Source organism: Anolis sagrei, chromosome 1 (genome assembly GCF_037176765.1).
Source record: "Anolis sagrei isolate rAnoSag1 chromosome 1, rAnoSag1.mat, whole genome shotgun sequence".
NCBI classification, from domain to species: domain Eukaryota; kingdom Metazoa; phylum Chordata; class Lepidosauria; order Squamata; family Dactyloidae; genus Anolis; species Anolis sagrei.
Genome location: NC_090021.1, coordinates 170,800,920 through 170,823,138, shown reverse-complemented (window position 1 = coordinate 170,823,138; position 22,219 = coordinate 170,800,920). Strand labels below are relative to the sequence as shown.

Sequence of the window (22,219 nt, the reverse complement as noted above, 5' to 3'; positions counted from 1 at the left end):
ATGGCAGTACTCATATGTGGCAGGTACTGGCTTGTTCAGTAGAGTCTCCTCTACAGTTCCATTTTGGCGGGAAGCCTTAGCATTGAATGGTTGTGTTGTTAAAGTATGGAAACCTGCGCAGACAGCCAGTCAATGCGACTTAAGCAACGCGCAGTCACTGAATTCTTGGCAGCAAAAGGTGTCACCCCAAAGGAGATTCATCAGAGAATGCAAGATGTTTATGGTGATTGTATTGATGTGAATATTATGCGTCGTTGGGCGAGTAAGTTTAAAGATGTTGAGGTGACACCTTCTGGTGTCAAGAATTCAATGACTTCACGTTGCTTAAGTCGAATTGACCGACTGTGAAGGTTTCATACTTTGCACTTTAACAACACAACCATTCAATGCTAAGGCTTCCCACCAAAATGGAACTGTAGAGGAGACTCTACTGAACAAGCCAGTACCTGCCACATACGAGTACTGCCATCTGTTGAGTTACGAAGGTGGAGGCATTACTTTTCATTCAGCCCTCGTATGAATTCCATCAAGTAGCCAATGTACTGCCCTCTCTAAATGGTGTAACGTTTGAATCAGTTAGAATGATCAATGATCAATCAACCCTTCTTCTCCTATTAGTTGTCTATTCCTTTTATCACCTGTTACACTTCCATCTTGCCCTGATTTTGGCTGGTAATGTACGAGTAATGTATATCAATCCTTTGTCTCTGTTATTTCCTGCCCTCCACTTCTTCCAAGATTACAAATTATTTATTATTTGCTTTCTAGATTTCTGTGCCTTGTTAATGACAAAAGCACAAGACAACAGGACCAGGAATGGAATGTCATATGAGAAATGTGATAAGGAATGGAGTGTCTTGTGGAACCAGCAATATGATCACCAAAAAGAAGAAGATGGAAACACACAGGAAGGGAATTATTATGAGCTCAACCCAACTATAATTCCGACTGGACATAAACCCACTGAAATTAATAATTCACCAAGCACTCAAGTACCATTTATCTGTTCCAACTGGGACTATAACCAGATGTAGGCCCAAACAATGTCAATTATTAAGAAGAAAGACGATTTATACTGAAGGGATTTCAGGAATGGCCACACACCATTGCCCATATCCTCACCAGCCACCATAGCTGTTCCACAACTCAAATTATTTAAATATTTATCAATGACATTTTGCTTTGTCTTTCCTTCATTAAGCTCTGTGTAGTCCCCTCTTGTTCAGGCCTCAGTGAAACTAATACGTGCTGAACTTGAGAAATGTAACAAGATCACATGTCCACTCAGCATTTCCTAAATCAAGGAGTGGGAGTGTGCAGCTCTCCAGATGTAAAGGATGACAACTGCAGCCCAAAATCTGGAGGCTGACAAATTCTCCATCCCTGATGTAGGTCTTCGTGGGCCAAGACATACAGTTTAGCTGAATGACAGATGCATTAAATTCACACATCTTTGTAGATCCATCATCCTACCTGCTCAGCCTGTATAGCCAGTGCAATCTCTGGGGTCTGCAGATTTGAGCTGCCTTTCCATCTGTTTCAGAAGCTCTCTGATCTTATTGTTCAGGTGTTGTGTGAACTCAGGAGTCAGCTGTGGGTGGGAATAGAAACACCATTGTTACGTTTCAGATGACACACTGCGGTTTACTAAATTGCAGCAAAAGAGCTTGGCAATGCATACGATGCTTTAAAATGCTCAGCACTTTCAAACGAGCGAGTTGGATCTCCTTCGGATAGCTCAAGGAAACAAAGAATTGCTTGCTCAGGAAGCAATAACCAAAAGAGGGGAAATCAAAATCCCCAATCACCCTCAGACAGGACTCTAACTGATTTAAGTCTGCTTTTCTTTCAATTATCTATGTTTATAAACCTAGTTTTAAATATTTATGGCTGTATTCCCCCAAGGGTACCTAGGTTACCTATAACATCATTACCTTCAGGCTACAACACTGCTGTTTTTCTCCCCGAGGGGCCCTCAGAGGCTACTCAGGTTTTCAGTGGTACTTTCTGATAGTTGGCTGCAGTCTGACAAAAAGGATGGAAATAGCACATTGCGATGTTGCTTGACAGCCCATGCTGATTCACCAGAAATCAACCGCAGGACAAATCTACTGCAAGACCAGAGGTATCATGGGCACACCAGTGACAAGTTCAAAAGAGTGCAAATTTTGTCAGGCACGGCCCAAGGAATCAGGGCCTATCCCTGAGACAGTTTACTATGTCTAAGCATTTAGGAACATGTTTCCGTTCTTCATACTTCCAGTGTTTACTGTCACATACACTGAAGCAAAATTGTGCAGTGTGTAAAATAGTTTGGGAAATAGAAGATTACTCTACAGGGCTTTTTTAAAAAAGGAGGGAAGGTTTCATGTAGACGATGAAAAGAACAAATGGTAGCCAAGAAGCCAGTTGGAGAGCTGAGCTTAACAGGAAAACATCTGCAAAAGGTGCCAAGAGGCTGGGGCATATTGCAGATGCTTGGCTTCCCTTTGGCACTGCATTTCAATTCCGATAAACACAGCTGATGTTGAAGAAGATTATTTTTGGATGGTCTAAATGCATGCACACATCTTTCCTTATTCATAGAAGAGAGAAACGTCAGAGGAAAAGTCAAAGATAAACCCAAATCACATGCAGATGGTGTAGGATGAAGGGCACCCTGTGATCTGTATTTCATTCCTCCCGTCACAGTTTGGGGATATGGACTTTTCTGATTTTAAGATGGGGAGCAGAGATTAAGAAGCCGATTTGCCTACGAGACCAAATCAATTCTTAATTCAAGCCCTTGCATACTACCCGTAAGATTTGTTCTTGTGTGCTTTCAAGTCATTTCTGACTCTTGACCACCCTATTATATGGTTTCCTTGGACATTTTTTCAGACAGGGTTTGCCCTTGCCTTCCTCTGAGGCTCAGAGCATGTCACCCAATGGGTTTCCATGGCTGAGTGATGATCCAAACACTGCTCTCCCAGTGTCCTTGTCCAGCACCAGGACTGGCTGGGAGTCAGCTGCATTAACATCACTACTGACCGAAAGGTCATGAGTTCGAAGCCAGCCCAGGTCGGAGTGAGCTTCTGACCAAAATTGTGTAGCTTGTCGCATTTGCAGCCCGAAAGACAGTTGCATCTGTTAAGTAGGAAATTTAGGTACCACTTATGTGGGGAGGCTAATTTAACTGATTTACGAGGCCATAAAAATATCCAGGAAGTATGCAAAGAATGAGGAAGTACTTCATTAGTGTTACAAACAGACGGTGAAGCGACAGCTCCCTTGGTGGCCAGAAGCTGGAATGTTAAATAGCCTCTGAGTGTCTGTCTATATATGTTGTGTGTCTAAGGCAGTGAATGTTTGTCATGTATATGTACATTGGAATCCACCTTGAGTCCTCTGCGGGGTGAGAAGGGAAGAATATAAATACTGTAAATAAAATAAAGAAATAAATATTCAAGCCATTACACTTTGTTGGATTGTTCTCAAGGTAGCGTATTTCAAACTAAGGGTTAAGCTTCAAATCCCTATGAAATTCTGTACAACTAAAACCATAATCTTACATGCTATATTATTCTGCATACACTGCTATCACATATTTAACATCTCATGGGATTTGTCCAGAATTTAGCTAGGCCTCCCACTTGGCATCTTAGGTAGTATATGAAAATGCCTGGACATCATATCTGTTTACAAAATGTCTAAGGTGTTCTCTCTAGTCCTCCAGCAGATATCAAAACAGCAAAAGCAAATGGATGACTGTGGTGGTAGAATAGGAAAGAGAAAGCATTCGTTGCATGTGGGAAAGTGCCTCTGAATCGAACTTATGTGTGGGATTTAAAGTTTATTACTATTGACACAAAAACACAGTATGTCACAGCAAACGAGATCTATATGCTGGATTTCGTATCACAAAATCACAAGTCAAACACTTCCCAAGTGTCTAGGAGCTGTTGCAAGAAAATCGCACAGATGGACGACAAACAACTCTGTGGCCCAGATGATTCATTGGAACTTACATCACAAGTACCACCTGCCAGCAGTAAAGAATTGGTGGAATCATAAGAAAAGAAAAAAGTCTGGATTATTGATGTCGCCATACGGGGTGACAGTTGCATTGAGGAAAAACAACAGGAAAACTCAGCTGCTATCAAGACCTCAAAATCGAACTGCAAAGGATCTGGCATAAACCAGTACAGGTGGTCCCAGTGGTCATTGGCGCACTGGGTGCCGAGCCAAAAGATCTCAGCCGGCATTTGAAAACAATAAGTTTATTACTATTATTATTATTATTATTATTACTATTACTATTATTATTATTTCCTATATTTTCCCCTTAATACTGACATTGCAGGAATATCAAGGCAAAAATCACACATTATCTGAGTGTGGACTCAGATGACCCAATTCAAAGCAGATAATGTGGAATTTTCTGCCTTGATGTTCTGGGATATAGGGCTGTGTGGAAGGGTCCCCAGTTACTTCGGGAGCTATTCTTAAACACTGTGATTTTGGTTATTCTAAGGTATTTTGAAATCCTTGCCTTCATAAATGCCACGTTAGGATCAGGAAGGGGTCCCATATGTCTTCTGTGTCAGCTGATACTACTAATCCCAATGGCAATGGAATTTGTCCTGTTACCAAGACTTTGGTCACTTCTCTTTCGCTGAAGATAAGAAAAGGGCTTTATCTCTCTTACGCTTGGAAGGACTATTCTGTAAGCTTCATGTCTTAGGAAGACCAATAAACTTAGAAATCTACCAACTACCATAAACAAAAACAAAATGGACATATATTTAAAAAATGGATTTTACTTACCTGAGAAAGAAAGAGAAACCCACTGCTATAATGTTTCCAGCTTGGTCACTGGTAAATTCAGGTTAACTATCATGAGTTGAATGTATTGTCGAAGGCTTTCATGGCTGGAATCACTGGGTTGCTGTAGTTTTTTTGTGGCTATATGACCATGTTCTAGAGGCATTCTCTCCTGACGTTTCGCCTGCATCATGAGATGATTTGCTGTATTCACTGGAAAAACAGTTTCCTTTATCAGCATTTCATACAAGTAGCAATGCACACTGGCCTTACAAACTATTAATAGCAGTAAAACCATTTAATTAAAGGAGACTTGATAAATCAACACTTACGTAACTTCCATTGAATCAATAGATTTACTCAAGTTAGAACCAATGGTTGGATTTAGGTGCCTAGGAAGCTACAATTGAGTGCAGCTTTCCAGTTGTATAAACTGTACGTTAACCCAGTTGACAGAATCCTGTATATGAAATGGTGTGACTGGGTGGGAGAAGGATTCTGAAGGTCCTTCCACACAGCCATATAATCCAGAACATTAAGGCAAATAATCCACAATATCTGCTTTGAACTGGATTATCTGACTCCACACTGCCATATAATCCAGTTCAATGTGGATTTTATATGGTCATGTGGAAGGGGTCATAAGCAGCATTTTGTCTCCCGAACCAGATTGGTAACTGGATGGCAGCTGCACAGTGCTCGCCTGATTCAGTGCCAATTGCCCACAGTGTGAGAGAGGGCACTTCCAGACAGTGGCAAAATCTGGATTAAATAAATCCAGACACAGGCGTCAGTCCCAGGAAATGATCCCACATCATTCTGACACCTTTCTTTGTAGCAGATTTTACAAATCCACAAGATGGACAAGGGACATCTGGCAGAAGTTGTTTTATTTTAAAAAAAAGTCTCTGTGATGCGCTGGATCGTATATGCGCTCACGTGGATATCTCAATGTACACAAAAGCAGATTTCTTATTTCTCTCCTCACCAAATTATAAATTCAAGACTTGTTTAATAACAGAAAGATCAGAACCAAGAAGTGGTTGCAGAGAGTTCTCATTGTAATTGCTTTCCATTTGTGCTTCTGTTTAGCCACCTGCGTGCCCATGGCTCCATTTTTGACAGCTTCGATAAACTGGTTAAGGCTTTTAAAACATGCACATATGCTGGAGCAATCCACACCAGGGTATACGAAGGCAATCACTTGTTTTACATGACTGCAGGGATATATAGTCATACGAATATGCACTTTTTTTGGGCCAGGAACAGGTTTTAAATTCACCCTTTAAACACATGCTTTTAAAAAAGCATTCCTGAATGATCTTTGAAAATGTTTTTTTCCCCACTTCTACTTTCTTTCCTTCTTATATTTTCCAATTCTCTTTTAATTATGAAATTAAGATAAAACGCAGAGAAATATGGTTTGTGTAGATATCTAATAATTTAAACGAGCTGGATCTACACTGCCATATAATGCAGTCTAAATCTGCATTATGTGGTCAATGTAGACCCATATAGTGCAGTTTAACTGTACTGAACATGCAGTCTATATATCACATTTTTCTTAAAACTACCGCAACATGCATAAAAGATTTCGGAAGTTGCACAAGGAGCTGAAGGGGGAGAGTTTCATTTTGTGCACTCTGTTGTTGAAAGGAAGTTGGGTCCAAACCATGATATTTATCTTATTGATTCAGGACAAATTGCTTTAGGAACATCCTCTTTTCCTTAGGGAAAGCTATGGTAAAGTTAGCAAACTGCACATATTTCTAAGGCAAAAGGGTACGCGTTGTCATATTCTTTTCACAAAAACGCACACTGGGTCAAAAGGTGACATCTATGGAGCAGTTCTTCAGAGGTGTGTGTTTGTTTTAGAACTGCGATAACTCTTTTTCCGCTGAAGGTTGACCCACTCAAAGATTCAGATAATCTATCCTCATGATCTGCAATCATACCCAAATTCTTGCCTAATTCATTTGAGCCCCAGAAGAGGAGGGAACCAGTCAGCTGGTAGTCATTACACAAAACCACCAATGATCATTTAAAAAAAAATCAAAAGAGGCTTTTGAAAAAGAAGAGACAAACTCCCCAGCCAGGGCTCATGTTGTTGTCCATCATTTCTCTTCAAATATAAAAAATCAGCATTGACTGAATCAATACTGCCATGTAAGGCAGTTTGGAACTCTATATTACACATGTAGACCCATATACGGTAATGCAGTTCAGTACAGTTGTTGTTGTTCATTCGTTCAGTTGTCTCCGACTCTTCGTGACCTCATGGACCAGCCCACGCCAGAGCTCCCTGTCGGCCCTCACCACCCCCAGCTCCTTCAAGGTCAGTCCAGTCACACAGCATTATATGGGTCTAGGTAAAGGTAAAGATTTTCCCCTGACATTAAGTCCAGTCATGTCGCACCCCCCCCCCCCCCCACAAGGAGTGATGAGAAGCGGTCAGTGATTCATTTAAGTTGTTGTAGGTTTTTTCGGGCTATACAGCCATGTCCTAGAGGCATTCTCTCCTGACATTTCGCCTGCATCTATGGCAAATATCCACAGACATCACAACCTCTGAGGATACTTGCCATAGATGCAGGCAAAACGTCAGGAGACAATGCCTCTAGACAAGGGGTCCACAAACATTTTAAATAGAGGACCAGGTCACAGTTCCTCAAACTGTTGGAGGGCCAGATTATAAGGTTCTTGTGGGTTTTTTCGGGCTATAGGGCCATGTTCTAGAGGCATTTCTCCTGACGTTTCGCCTGCATCTATGGCAAGCATCATTAAGAGGTAGTGAGGTCTGTGGGAATTAGGACAATGGGTTTATATATCTGTGGAATGGCTGGGGTGGGGCAAGGAGCTTTTCTCTGCTGGAGCTAGGTGTGAATGTTTCAACTGACCACCTTCATTAGTATTTGGAGGCTCTTTGCCCCACCCCAGCCATTCCACAGATATATAAACCCATTGTCCTAATTCCAACAGACCTCACTACCTCAGAGGATGCTTGCCATAGATGCAGGAGAAACGTCAGGAGAAATGCCTCTAGAACATGGCCCTATAGCCCGAAAAAACCCACAAGAACCTAGTGATTCCAGCCATGAAAGCCTTTGACAATACATGGCCGGATTATAATTTGAAAAAAGTGAACGAATTCCTATGCACACTGCACATATCTTATTTGTATTGCAAAAACACTTTAAAAATACAATAATTAAAATGAAGAACATTTTAAACAAATATAAACTTACTAGTATTTCAATGGGAAGTGTGGGCCTGCTTTTGGCTGATGAAATAGCATTCTTCTTCTTTTTGTTGTGTGCTTTCAGACTTAGGTTGACCCTGAGCAAGGCCTGGATAAATCACCTTGGAGGGCCGTATCCGGCCCCTGGGCCTTAGTTTGAGGACCCCTGTTCTAGACCATGGCCATATAGCCCGAAAAAACTTACAACAACCCAGTGATTCCAGCCATGAAAGCCTTCGACAATACAATTGGATCACAGTTGTAAGGTAAAGGTAAAGGTAGTCCCCTGACATTAAGTCCAGTCATGTCTGACTCTGGGGTGTAGTGTTCATCTCAATTTCTAAGCCGAAGAGCCAGCGTTGTCCATTGACACCTCCAAGGTCATGTGGCCGGCATGACTGCATGGAGCGCTGTTACCTTCCCGCCAGAGCGGTACCTATTGATCTACTCACATTTGCATGTTTTCGAACTGCTAGGTTGGCAGAAGCTAGGGCTGACAGCGGAAGCTCACGCCGCTCCCCGGAATCAAACCTGCGACCTTTCGATCAACAAGCTCAGCAGCTCAGTGCTTTAACCCCCTGCGTCAGTTGTAGAGGCTGTAAATACTAGGGTCTCACCCTAGCACAGACAGCAATTATTATTATTATTATTATTATTAAACTTTATTTGTACCCCGCTAGCATCTCCCGCAGGACTCAATGCGGCTTACAAAGGCCAAGGCCTCAATAATAATACAACAATACAAACCTAAACAAATTAAAATAACTAAAGCAATCTAGAACAACAAGCAATAAACAATCCATTAAGACACAATAAAACTGGGCCAGGCCAGAGTAAGGGTACAAGGGTTAAAAGTGCTGATGTGACAGGTGGAAATGGGGCTTATGGACAAGTGCAGTGTGCAGTGTGCAGCGATCTTGGCTTTAATAAAGTGCTTGTGGGACTTGGTAATGAAAAAAGGTTTCCTATTCGGGAAAGGCACATCGGAACAGCCAGGTCTTCAAGTTCTTTCTGAAGACTGCCAATGTAGGGGCCTGTCTAAGATCTTTGGGGAGGGTGTTCCAGAGTTGGGGGGCAACCACGGAAAAGGCCCTGTCTCGTGTCCCCACCAAGCACGCCTGCGATGCAGGTGGGATCATGAGCAGGGCCTCTCCAGATGACCGAAGAGAGCGTGTGGGTTCATAGACGGAGATGCGATCACGCAGGTAGGCAGGTCCCAAACCGTTCAGGGCTTTGTAGGTCAGCACCTGCACCTTAAATTGGGCTCGGTAGATAAATGGCAGCCAGTGGAGCTCTTTGAACAGGAGGGTTGACCTCTCTCTGTAGGGAGCGCCAGTCAACATCCTGGCTGCTGCTCGTTGAACCAGTTGGAATTTCCGAGCTGTTTTCAAGGGCAGCCCCACGTAGAGCGCATTACAGTAATCCATCCTAGAGGTGACCAGGACATGGACCACTCCGGCCAGATCAGCCTTTGCGAGGTACGGTCGCAGTTGGCGCACGAGTCTTAATTGTGCGAAAGCCCTCCCAGACACTGCTGACGCCTGAGCCTCAAGCGTAAGCGCAATATATTGTTATAGGCACAATATATTGTACAGGAATCAAAAACATTACACAACAATCAAACACGATAGGAGGCCGCCAGTGGTGTTTTTTATGTTTTTTAGGCCCACCACCATCTGGGCTGCAGATGTAAGGTTCAAATGGCAGGGAAGGCAGGGAAGGAGATTCCACCTGAACATTAGGAAAAATGTCCTGACTGTAAGAGCTGTTCAGTAGTGGAGATCTCTGCTTGGGAGTCTGGTGAAGGATCCTTCTTTGGAGGCTTTGAAACCGGGAGGCCATCTGTCGGGAGTGCTTGGACTGTGCCTGGCTGAGTGGGCTCACCTGACCAAGGGCTCCTTCTCCGGGAGCGCGGCCGCCCTCTCGCGCCGGCAGCATCCGCACGCGCAGCACCAGGCGCCCAGCCAATCACTGAGCCCCATCGAAGCAGAAAGGAAGGAAGGAAGGGGCAGAGGGGACCCTACCAGGAGGACCCTCCGCCCCGCATCCTGGCATCCAGCACCCTTCTCTTCCCACGCCGCGGTGAGCCAGGAGCCCGCTTGACGCATGCGCAGCGGATCCCCATCCCCGCAACGGAGTGTCTAGAACAGCTCTCGGGCGCCACCTGCTGGAGAAGGGCGGCACGGCACCTTGAGACTGGGAACTATTCAAGGGTTGTCGTCACGCCCCTGAGTCCAAAGCAGGAGGATGATGCTCTGGAGGTGACGTCATCATCCTGCCACTATGTGTTTGGGGAGAGGCGTCAGGCCTGGCTCCTAAGAGGACGGATTTATTTATTGTACATAAACATTCTTTATTGTAAATTCATTAAAATAAATAACTATACCGTAGAATCATAGAATCAAAGAGTTGGAAGAGACCTCCTGGGCCATCCAGTCCAACCCCATTCTGCCAAGAAGCAGGAATATTGCATTCAAATCACCCCTGACAGATGGCCATCCAGCCCCTGTTTAAAAGCTTCCAAAGAAGGAGCCTCCACCACACTCCGGGGCAGAGAGTTCCGCTGCTGAACGGCTCTCACAGTCAGGAAGTTCTTCCTCATGTACAGATGGAATCTCCTCTCTTGTAGTTTGAAGCCATTGTTCTGCGTCCTAGTCTCCAGGGAAGCAGAAAACAAGCTTGGTCCCTCCTCCCTGTGGCTTCCTCTCACATATTTATACATGGCTATCATGTCTCCTCTCAGCCTTCTCTTCTTCGGGCTAAACATGCCCAGCTCCTTAAGCCGCTCCTCATAGGGCTTGTTCTCCAGACCCTTGATCATTTTAGTCGCCCTCCTCTGGACACATTCCAGCTTGTCAATATCTCTCTTGAATTGTGGTGCCCAGAATTGACACAATATTCCAGGTGTGGTCTAACCAAAGCGGAATAGAGGGGTAGCATTACTTCCCTAGATCTAGACACTATGCTACCACACATGCAATTATTTCATGATACATAAGGACAATAATGAAATGAAAAAATACATGGATTTAGAATAATAAAATGACACAATCAATAAAATATTTGTACTAGCCGTCCCCTGCCAAGCGTTACTGTGGCCCACATGGGGGTTCTGTGTGGGAGGTTTGGCCCAGTTCTATCATTGGTGGGGTTCAGAATGCTCTTTAACTGTAGGTGAACTATAAATCCCAGCAACTACAATGTGACGGTGCGAGTGGCGCCACCTATGTATAGAACTGTTAGTTGCAAGATTTAAACTGTTGTATCATGCTTAATCCTGCCCCTTTTTACCCTGCTTTTGTATAGTTGTATGGATTGGTTGCTTGTTTGGCTCCACCTCTTCCTGCAAGAGGGGATAACTTCCTTTTTCTTTTCATTCTGCCTTCAGAGTTCGTACCAGATGGACATGCGTAAGAGACCTGACTCTAAAGGACCCTGATTTAAGTTACCTCTTAGCACCAGTTCTGAGGTTTTTTACCCCTGGGGCTCATGCTTTATGTCCAGATCGTCCTGGACAATTATTGAGGAGACCCAGGCGCCTTCAAGCCGGTTCTTTTGGCACCAGAGGAAGATTCTGAATCTTCAAGACATAGGCCATCTGAACTGGGGTTGTGGTTTGCTCCGGCATTCACAGCCATTGAGGAAAGAGGAAACTTGGTGAGGCTTCTCAGCTTCAAACCCCTTGGACCCAGGACTGATTGAGACTGTAACATATGTTTTCCTTTACCCCTCTAAAGTTTTCCAGCTCCTTGCTTTGAAGAAATGACTTTGTGATAAATAAAACTTATTTTGAGCTATTTACAGCGTTTTGGGTTTTTGGGAGTTCCAATTTCCTATAGGAGGGCAAGAAGCAATCCCCTGGGGGAAAGATGCCACGTCCATCCCTCCTTCATTAAGAATAATAGCCCCCAGGCGCGACGGCACATACAACCCCCAAATGTCAAGACTCTATTTCCCCCAAACTCCACCAGTGTTCACATTTGGGCATATAGAGTATTCTTGTAGAATTTGGTCCAGATCCATCATTGTTTGAGTCCACAGTCATCTTTGGATGTAGGTGAACTACAACTCCAAAACCAAAGGACACTGCCCACCAAACCCTTCCCGTATTTTCTGTTGATCATGGGAGAACTGTGTGCCAAGTTTGGTTCAATTCCATCGTTGGTGGGGTTCAGAATGCTCTTTGATTGTAGGTGAACTATAAATCCCAGCAAATACAATTCCCAAATGACAAAATCATTTTTTTTAGTGAAGGACACACATTGGGTTGTTAGGTGTCTTGTGTCCAAATTTGGCGGCAATTTGTGCAGTGGTTTTTGAATTATGTTAATCCCACAAACGAACATTACCTTTTTATTTATATAGATTCGGACTAGATGTATACTGTACATTGTGTTAATATTGTGTATTTTGAAAAGGCTTATTGAGTGATCAATAAAAATAATTTTATTTACAATAATAATAATAATAATAATAATCCACAACACGATGATTTAAAGATTGAGATGCCAGTCAAGGTGGTCCCAGTGGGTGCAGTGCCGAAAGACCAGCAGTGCTGCAGAATTTGAATAGGCACGAATGGAGGGTGAAAGAGAGAAACGTGCCAAGAGGAAGGCGCGTCAAGCCAACCCCGACCGGGACCGCCTCCCACCTAGAAACTGATGCCCTCACTGTGGGAGAAGATGCAGGTCAAGAATAGAGCTCCACAGCCACCTACGAACCCACCTCTAGGACACCGAACTTGGAGGACCATCATCCTCGGACTACGAGGGATCGCCTAAGTAAGTGCCTAAAGACCTTGGCCTGCACTTAAACACAATCGGCACTGACAAAATCACCATCTTTCAGCTGCAAAAGGCCACCCTACTCAGATCTGCACACATTATTTCTCGATGCATCACACAGTCCTAGACCAAAAGTCCTCAAACTTTTTAAACAGAGGGCCAGGTCAGAGTCCCTCAAACTGTTGGAGGGTCAGATTATAATTTGGGGAAAAAAACATGAATGAATTCCTATGCACAGTGCACATATCTTATTTGTAGTGCAAAAAAAACACTTAAAAGTCATACAATAATTAAAATGAAGAACAATTTGAACAAATATAAATTCATTACATGCCAGGTAACCTGAGAGCTATTTCAATGGGAAGTGTGGGCCTGATTTTGGCTGATGAGATAGGATTGTTGTTGTCAGAGGCGGCCCTAGGTACATTTCAATGGTAAGCAAACAGTATTCCCCCCCCCCCAACCAATCATTGATATGGAGCAGGAACAAGAGGGGCTAGGCGAGGCTCAAGGACCCGGCCCCTTCGGGAAGAGGATCGCCCGGCAGTGAGACAAGGAAACCGAGGCTCCCTCTGGACTGCTAGGGCTGTTGTGAGCCAAGGGGGCTCTCCTCAAGTGGTGGTCGAGGGGCATTTACAGAAGCGCCTCTGCGCCCCTGGCAAAAAAAGTGTACTGCGACTGCTTACTTTGCGTAATGGACGAGCCGCCCCTGGTTGTTGTTGTGTGCTTTCAAGTCATTTCAGACTTACGTTGATTTTGAGTGAGGGCTGGGTAAATGACCTTGGAGGGCCGTATCCGGGCCTCGGGCCTTAGTTTGAGGACCCCTGGTCCTAGACACTTGGGAAGTGTCCGATGTGTGATCCAATACAACAGCCAGCATAGTGATCTTGTTTGCTGTGTACTAATCTTGCTATGTATCTAATAATAATAATAATAATAATAATAATAATAATAATAATAATAATGTTGTCTCACGGGAGAAGAGGTGCTTCTCGCGAGTTCTGGCCAGGAAGAATGAGAGTTGCCTGAACAGAAGGGCTTTCCGTGCTGGTCAGGCCGCTCTCCTTCTTCCTGGCCAGGACTCACGAGAAGCTCCTCTTCTCCCACAAGACAATGTTGTCTCGCGGGAAAAGAGGCACTTCTTGCAGGGCCTGGCCAGGAAGAAGGAGAGTGGCATGACCAGTGTGGCAGCCAGGAAGAGAGGAAGGACGGGGAGGCTGCCATGAGCCAAGGCAGCGGAGGAGGAAGGGAGCCCGTGGCCGAGGCCCTCCACACCAAGAGGCTCTACCAGTAATTTTATTATTATTTTAATTTTATACCCGGGGTACTAGACGACCCCCAAAATTTTATAAGGTTTTACATGCCTAAAAAGTCATCTAGTATCCTGAAATACACGGTAAACCTTAAGAGGGAGGATTTGACCTTCCTCTGTTTGCACTGACCCGGATATGAATTTGAAGCTATACACAGCTATATAAAATCCACATTGAACTGCATTATAAGGCAGTGTGGACTCAGATAACCCAGTTCAAAGCAGATATTGTGGATTAACTGCCTTGATATTCTGGGCCTGGCGTCATGTGTACTTGCTAAAGAATTAAAAAATGATGATTTTTAGGCTGCGCAGAATCTATCTAATGCTCCAAATATTTTAGCTATAAATATTGGTTCCTTATTAGCAGTGAATTTGCTTGTAAAAACTGCTCACTAAAAGCCCTTCCACACAGCCATATATCCCAGGGCCCTTCTACACATCCATATAACCCAGAATATCAAGGCAGAAAATCCCACAAAATCTATTTTGAATTGGGTTATCCACCATGCCATAAAATCTAGTTCAATGTGGATTTTACATAGCTGTGTGGAAGGGGCCTCATATAATCCAGTTCAAAGTAGGTAATCTGGGATCAGATCCTTAGATATAGGGCAGTATAGATCCAGTCTATAATAATCCAGTTCAAATAAGATAATGTGGATTATCTGCTTTGATAATCTGGATTATATAGCAGTGTAGAAGGGACCTGAGATAGTGACACCTGCACTTTCCGATAGTTCCGTGTGCACAAGCTTGTTTCATTTTATTTTATAAAATTACCGTCAGATTAGGTATATAAAATGTGCTCATATTCATGAATGTGGGACCCCCTCAAAATTATGCAATGAATGAATTGGGGGGGGAAAATCCAGGAAATTGTGGTTTGCCCTCTTATGGAAGAAAAGAGGCAATCTTGAGTGTCCTGTGCTGATACTGCCGTTCTGCTCACGCAAGTCAGCCCTTGCAGCGTGGATTTTTCTTCCATCGAAACAAGAGGAAAGTTTTATGAGAAGTGACGCCGGGTTGTAACGCTCCCTGCCGCAGATGCTTTCTGCCTTCCTGGGTTCGTATCCATAATGTACAATGCTCTGTTGCATTATTTAGACTCCCCTAGTCCTTTGCAACCTTTCTGAATATCTGAAGAGGCCGAGGTGATGGATGGTGACACCAAAGGGCATGGATGGGGAGCTCGGTGGGAATAACATTACAGATCGGCTGATCAAGCCCAGCTAGGTTTCCTTCGGTGAAAAGGAAAAGTGCTGAACAACGTAACGGGCTTCCAGAGGTGTTGTGACAGGCCGTTTGCAAGATTAGTCATTACTTCCCCACAGCCAGACTCTCGGTCTGCTTCTTAAGATCTTGCACGTCAGCTTTGCTGCCTTCCTCGGCTGACATGACACGAAAGCACTGGGGTGCCTGTGGAGAAAGCTTGTTAAAACCACACCAAGGCTAACAATGTGGCATTTCGAAGAACAGCAGAAAGAAAAAGAGACTGGGAAGGAACTGGACCCTGCCATGGTTTTCCCCTCAGTGGGTTGTTGTAGTTTTTTTGGGCTATATATATTTTTAATTTTATTTTGCGCATTTCTACCCCGCCCTTCTCAACCCGCGAGGGGGGACTCAGGGCGGCTTACAGAAGGCACAATTCGATGCCAGCAATACAACAGTAAGGTAAAATATATATCAGCAAGAATTAAAACAAAACAATCCAGTTATACAACACAATTAATAAAAATCACTCTAATAATCAACGTTCGCCGAGCTCAAAATCCATAAATTCATTCCGCATTGTCGTAATCCTAACCAATTCTAGTCGTCATTTCCTTTGTCTGTCTGCCAGATTACCCAAAGGCCTGGTCCCATATCCATGTTTTTAGTTTCCTTCTAAACGAGAGGAGGGATGTCGATGACCTAATTTCCCTGGGAAGCGAATTCCACAGGCGAGGGGCCACCACCGAGAAGGCCCTGCTCCTCGTCCCCTCCAACCTCACTTGTGACAGAGGTGGGGCCGAGAGCAGGGCCTCCCCAGAAGATCTTAAACTCCGAGGCGGGACGTAGAAGGAGATGCGTTCGGACAAGTACGCCGGGCTGGAACTGTATAGGATTTTGTAGGTCAAAACCAGCACTTTGAATTGTGCTCGGAACTGGATCGGCAGCCAGTGGAGATGACATAACAGAGGAGTGGTGTGCTCCCTGTATGACGCTCCAGTGAGTAATATGACCATGTTCTAGAAGCACTCTCTCCTGATGTTTCATCTGCATCTATGGGAAGCATCCTCTGAGGATGGTTGTCTGACTATTGGTTTCCTTCCTACTTTGGTGGCAAGGTTGGGTTTCCCATTCTTCAGAAGTTAATGTGCTATCTGATCTACCTTTATGTTGGCCTGAATATTAGTTTGCGAGGGGTCATTGCTCAATCGTCTTAGCAGCCTCCACACCTCAGGCTGGATCTATGTTCAGAAAAGATTTGCCATTGCCTCCTACTCAACCCATAAATGTTTATAGACTACTATACGTTCAGGGACTATTTTTGTTCCCTTCTTTTATCACACTTCTCATTACAAGATTCCACAAGATTCCAAAGGATGGTGGCAACTGGGTGTCTGTAAAAGACGTTGTAAGTACCAGGTGGAATAACATTATCCCTGTCTCGAAGGTTTTCTACCAGGAACCATACAGAAACTTAGTTATATTGAATTAGCATTGCAGGATCTAGGTTTCCTTATTTTTTATGCTTTAATAGAACAAGATATACTTCCACAATAAGCCTAGATAACTATATTTAATTGCATTTTAAACCCTAGGTGTTCTGCATGTATAGAGGAGTACTGACAAAAATGAATCCCCCTTCATTTCAAACCTAACCTAAATCTCTCTCTCTCTCTCTCAAAAAAAGGTCATAACTGGGGATTATTTTGGAAAGGGTCAGCTGCAGTAAAGTTTCACTACATTTTGGAAAAGAGCAGAAACCCCAAGTATTGAAGCTGGCTGCATTTAATACACAGCCAGAGAGAGTGAATTTAAGTGGTGGGGAGATATAAAGAGCAATATGAGCAAAGCAATAAACACAGAGCCTGTAACAATGCAGCCGACTAGGCAAAGGAGAGATCTGGGAGATCCATAAAACCCCCAGGAGCAATTTGAAAAAAAAATGTAATTAAAGGAAGAGAAAAATATTGAATGCTGCTTTTAAAGATATTTCAGTTAGCGATAGAAAGACTCTTTCAAAATGTTCAAAGCATGAAGAAAACAAAGCTGAAATGGAGAGGCAGAGCTGGGATATACAGGTCAACAGAATACTGGAGGTCTTTGGAGAAAATTCACCTTGATTTGGGTGAGTTGTAGTTCACCTACATCCAGAGAGCACTGTGAATCCAAATACCTTATATGCCAAAATTTGATTACTGGGGGACTTTGGGGGAGGGGGGGATACTGACCTTCCTTTCTTGTTCTTTGTAGTTCACCCACAATCAAAGAAACTCTGACCTCCACTGATGGTGGACCTGGACCAAATGTGGCACACAGAACTCCCGTTACTAACTCAACCTACTGGAGGGGTTTGAGGGGACTGACCCACCGTAGTGGGAGTTGAAGTTTACCCTACAGCTAGAGAGCACACTGAACCCCACCAATGGTGCTTCTAGAGCAGGCATGGGCAAACTAAGTCCCAGGGGCCCAATGTGGTTCCCTGGTCGCTTATCTCAGGCCCTCCTCATTTTCCCTGTCCTCTTAGTATAAGGACATGATGGCCCTTTGCATCCTTATGCAGAAAGGACAGGGAAGGAAGGCACACAGCAGCTCTCTGTCACAGCATGTCTCACTCTCCTCCCGGCATAAGGACGTTGTCAGTAGCCCCATCCTTATGCCAAATGGATGGCCCAAGGAAGGCATGCCACAGCGAAGAGCTCTTCAGAGCGCTCTCAGTTATCGCCGGTCTTGCCTTCCTCCCAGTATAATGTCGAGAGGATGGCCTGAAGATCGGGAGAGGAAGCTTGGAGAGGAGGATTGGGGCACTTGCCGTATGTCTCATTTTCCTCCCAGCATAAGGATGGGGTGAGCAGCCCTATCCCTATGCCGGGAGGACAACCTGAGGATGACTCGGGCCCTGCTCCACCCTCTGCTGGCCCCACCCTCTCACAGGCCCACTCCCTCCTGGTCCAGCTGTCTTGGTCAGGCTCACAATGCAGCCCCAAGGCAAAAAAGTTTGCCTATGCCTGATCTAGAGCAAACTTACCCAATATACCAAACTTTAAGTACTGATGGAGTTTTTCGGGGTTAACCTGTCATGATGTGACTTGTAGATCCCCCACAACCTTATGCATTTTGTACAATAAAAACTGACTTTTTCAAATAACCTGGGTACTGCCAGGCACCCAAGTTACTAATAAAATAAAAGCATGCTGAGAAATACATAGAAAATGTCTGGGACTAACTTCTAAAATCAGACTGCCTCATGGAAATGAGATTTTATGTTTTGCTTTCCTGCCACATTGTGCAGGGATAAAAACTATAAGGACTGACATCTCTATCACAGACAAAGTAAAAAAAAACCTCATATATTTTCACCTGCTTGAATTTGGGAAACATGATATGACCATGCACACACTTGTGGCCAGTTCCATCTTAGAACCTGAATACATGTTTACATGAGTCCAAAGATGTGGTTTGGTCTGGATTCTCAGGAAAAATTCAGAGCAACCTGTGACTTTTGTTAACATAATTCAAGACAGCATTGACCCGAATTTCCATTGTGTACAGAGATTATTTACCCCCTTCTGCCTTTGGGACAAATGGTCAATGTAGATGTACTCCTGGAAAACCCAAACCTATCTGTATCCAGCATGAAGTTCAAATGTCCTTTTTATACCTGTTCCTGAGATAATCTTTATATTGTTGTGTCAAGTGTTGGACCAGTCAAAACATAACAACAGAAGCCAAACAGGATAATTTTACATTTGATTGGAGAGAATCACTACTTTTCCATTGTGTTTCCCCCATATATATACACACACACACACACACACAAATTCTTCTTATTTTTATTGGTAGATTTTTCACAAAAAGTTCACAAAAATATCTGAATAATTCAATCTGCTGAAACAATTCAAAGCTTGATTGAACAATCTAGATGAGGTCATAATAATAGCCACTGTGAGGACTTTCCAAGGGAATATCCAATTTAGATGAAGGGAAGTTGAAGATTCACATCTTGCCAGCAAAAGTTCCCTGTTCACGCTGCTCATCCCAGCGCTTTACCCAAGAAATTGGACAAAGGAACTTGAAAACCCTGTGGTACCACTCACATACCGCAATATCCTTTTCTTTGGCTTTCGTAATCTTCACACATCGGTAATAATCCAAATAATTCTTTTTTTAAGATAAATATTTATTGAGTTTTATAATTAATAACTGACATAACAAACTGACAAAAATAACAAACAACAAATAATATCTACAAAACTAACGAACCGAACACTGTATAACAACAACGTACAAAACATCTAGTATGACATTTTCCCTCTAACTTCCAGATACCTCAAGTGAGCATTTGTCTTCTTTCTTTTACAATTTAGTGTTAAAATAAAGATTATCCTATAACCTACCCTATCTTTGTCCGGAAGGTCCTTCTTTTATTCCTATTTTAAGACAATTTTTATTTGTTCTTTTTCCAGAAAATTGGTAAATTTCTTCCAGTTTGTCTTGTCGGTAATCAGAATTATAATCCAAATAATTCTGATAACAATTACGAGCTTAGTTGGTGTTTGGAAAACGTGGGTCAAATGGAGCTGTGAGATAGTGTCCTTGTTTTTTCTTCAGCTAGGAGAAGTCTTCAGCTGCAAAAACTCTCAGCATTTCTCTGACTCAGGGCTTTGAAAAGGCCTCTGCAACCAGCTCTGGAATAAATGGTTGAAGGGTTTTGAATGGCAGAAATGGCTGGCAAAGTTTTCTACAGAAGGATATTTGGCTTCCCTTCATTGTGTTTCTCAATGACTTTGGAGACAATGGAAAGCCAATACAACCATAGTCTCACATGGTTATATCTTTGTAACATTCTTCTTCTTTTTTAAAAAAAATCTCTAATGTATTTGGTAAGATTTTGGTAGTGGGAGATTTCAAAATTTGGCCAGTTCTAACATGCATCTTAAACTCATCCCTCCCTCCATGTTACTTTAGTAATGATATCTATATTATGGAAAGATTTTGTGCAATAGAATATCAAGAGAGAATTTTAAAATGTATATATATTAGTATATAATTAATTATTGATAGCAATAGCTTTCCAGAAAGGCATTCACACTGAGCAAGCCACTACAGCTGCTTAGCAAGCCACTAATTCACTTATTCTAGAGCCAACCAGCCGAATTTATCAGGATTACTCTATAATAATCGTAGCTTGATTGTGGATATTTATGTATGCTGCAGGCTTACAAAATCATATATTAAAAACAAGAGCCTAATTCATTTTGGTCAGTAGCAAAATCTACATATTCAAAAAAGTAAAATAACACACTTTGGAATATTTCATAGCAATTGTTTAATTTGACATCTAATTTCTCTCAATTGGTGAACACACTCAGTCGTTGGTATCAGCGCACAACCATTCTGGAATATTTAAAGAGTTTGAAGGTGTGCAACCATCTGTCTTTTCACGGGGATGTCAACATGCCATAGAAATGCCTTATGCAACTTGCTGATATTTGAAAAACTGCAACAAATTCTATTACCTATAATTTAAATAACAACAACCAAAATAAATTAGATTTACCTTTTGTAAATCATCCAGAAGAATCCTAGTGCACTTAGCAAAAGACGCTTTGGGACTACTTCACAGTCAAGCAGTGTGACGATGCTACTGCTGAAGTGAAGCTCATCACTTCTAGAAAGACAGCCTTGGACAGTGCAAAATGCTTTAGTTAATAAGAAGAAATTGTTGGTACCTTGGGAAAATGTGATCCTATATAAGAGTCCTCAATTATAATGGTTTTTCTGTCAAGCCCCTTTCTTACTTTCAAGTCCACCCCTGTTTCTATCATTTTGGATGAACAGATTCATTCAGTGCGCTATATCAAGCCAAACAGGAAAACACACCATTCCAGATAATGACCCAAGCTAACAACAGCAGAAGCATCAGCAACAACAACAACAACAACGTTATTTAAATTCCTCCTTATCTCCCTGAGGGGGTTCTAGAGCAGTGTTTCTCAACCTAGGGGTTGTGTCCCCTGGAGGGATCGTGATGGTGTGTCAGAGGGGTCGCCAAAGACCATCTGAAAACACAATGTTTTCTGTTGGTCATGGGGGTTCTGTGTGGAAAGTTTGGCCCAATTCAATCGTTAGTAGGGTTCAGAATGCTCTTTGATTGTAAGTGAACTATAAATCCCAGCAACTACAACTCCCAAATGTCAAGGTCTATTTCCCCCAAACTCTCAGTGTTTACATTTGGGCATATTGAGAATTTGTGTCAAGTTTGGTCCAGATCCATCATTGTTTGAGTCCACAGTGCTGTCTGGATGTAGGTGAACTACAACTCTAAAACTCAAGGTCAATGCCCACCAAACCCTTCCAGTATTTTCTGTTGGTCATGGGAGTTCTGTGTGCCGAGTTTGACTCAATTCCATTGTTGGTGGAGTTCAGAATGCTCTTTGATTGTAGGTGAACTATAAATCCCAACAATTACAAGTCCTAAATGACAAAATCTGCCCCCAATCCCACCAGTATTAAAATTTGGGCGTATCAGTTATTTGTGCCAAATTTGGTCCAGTGAATGAAAATACATCCTACATATCAGATATTTACATGACGATTCATAACAGCAGCAAAATGACAGTTAAGAAGTAGCAACGAAACTAATTTTATGGTTGGGGGTCAACATAACATGAGGAACTGTATTCAGGAGTCATGGCATTAGGAAGGTTGAGAACCATTGCTCTAGAGCTAATATTTGTCCTTTCTTATAAATTGAGTATCTCTTATTTAAAATGTTTGGGACTAGAAATGTTCTGGATTTTGGTGTAAATATATTTGGTGCACTTGAAGAAATGGACTGAAAACTGTGAAACTCACACCAGTCCCAAAGGT

At 42.9% G+C, this 22,219-nt stretch overlaps 1 pseudogene; it reads right to left on the bottom strand.

Moving 5' to 3' along the window:
• Positions 1-10,142, bottom strand: part of LOC132768685 (glutathione S-transferase LANCL1-like) — a 36,312-nt pseudogene extending 26,170 nt beyond the window's left edge.
• Between the last annotated feature and the right edge of the window lie 12,077 nt (positions 10,143-22,219).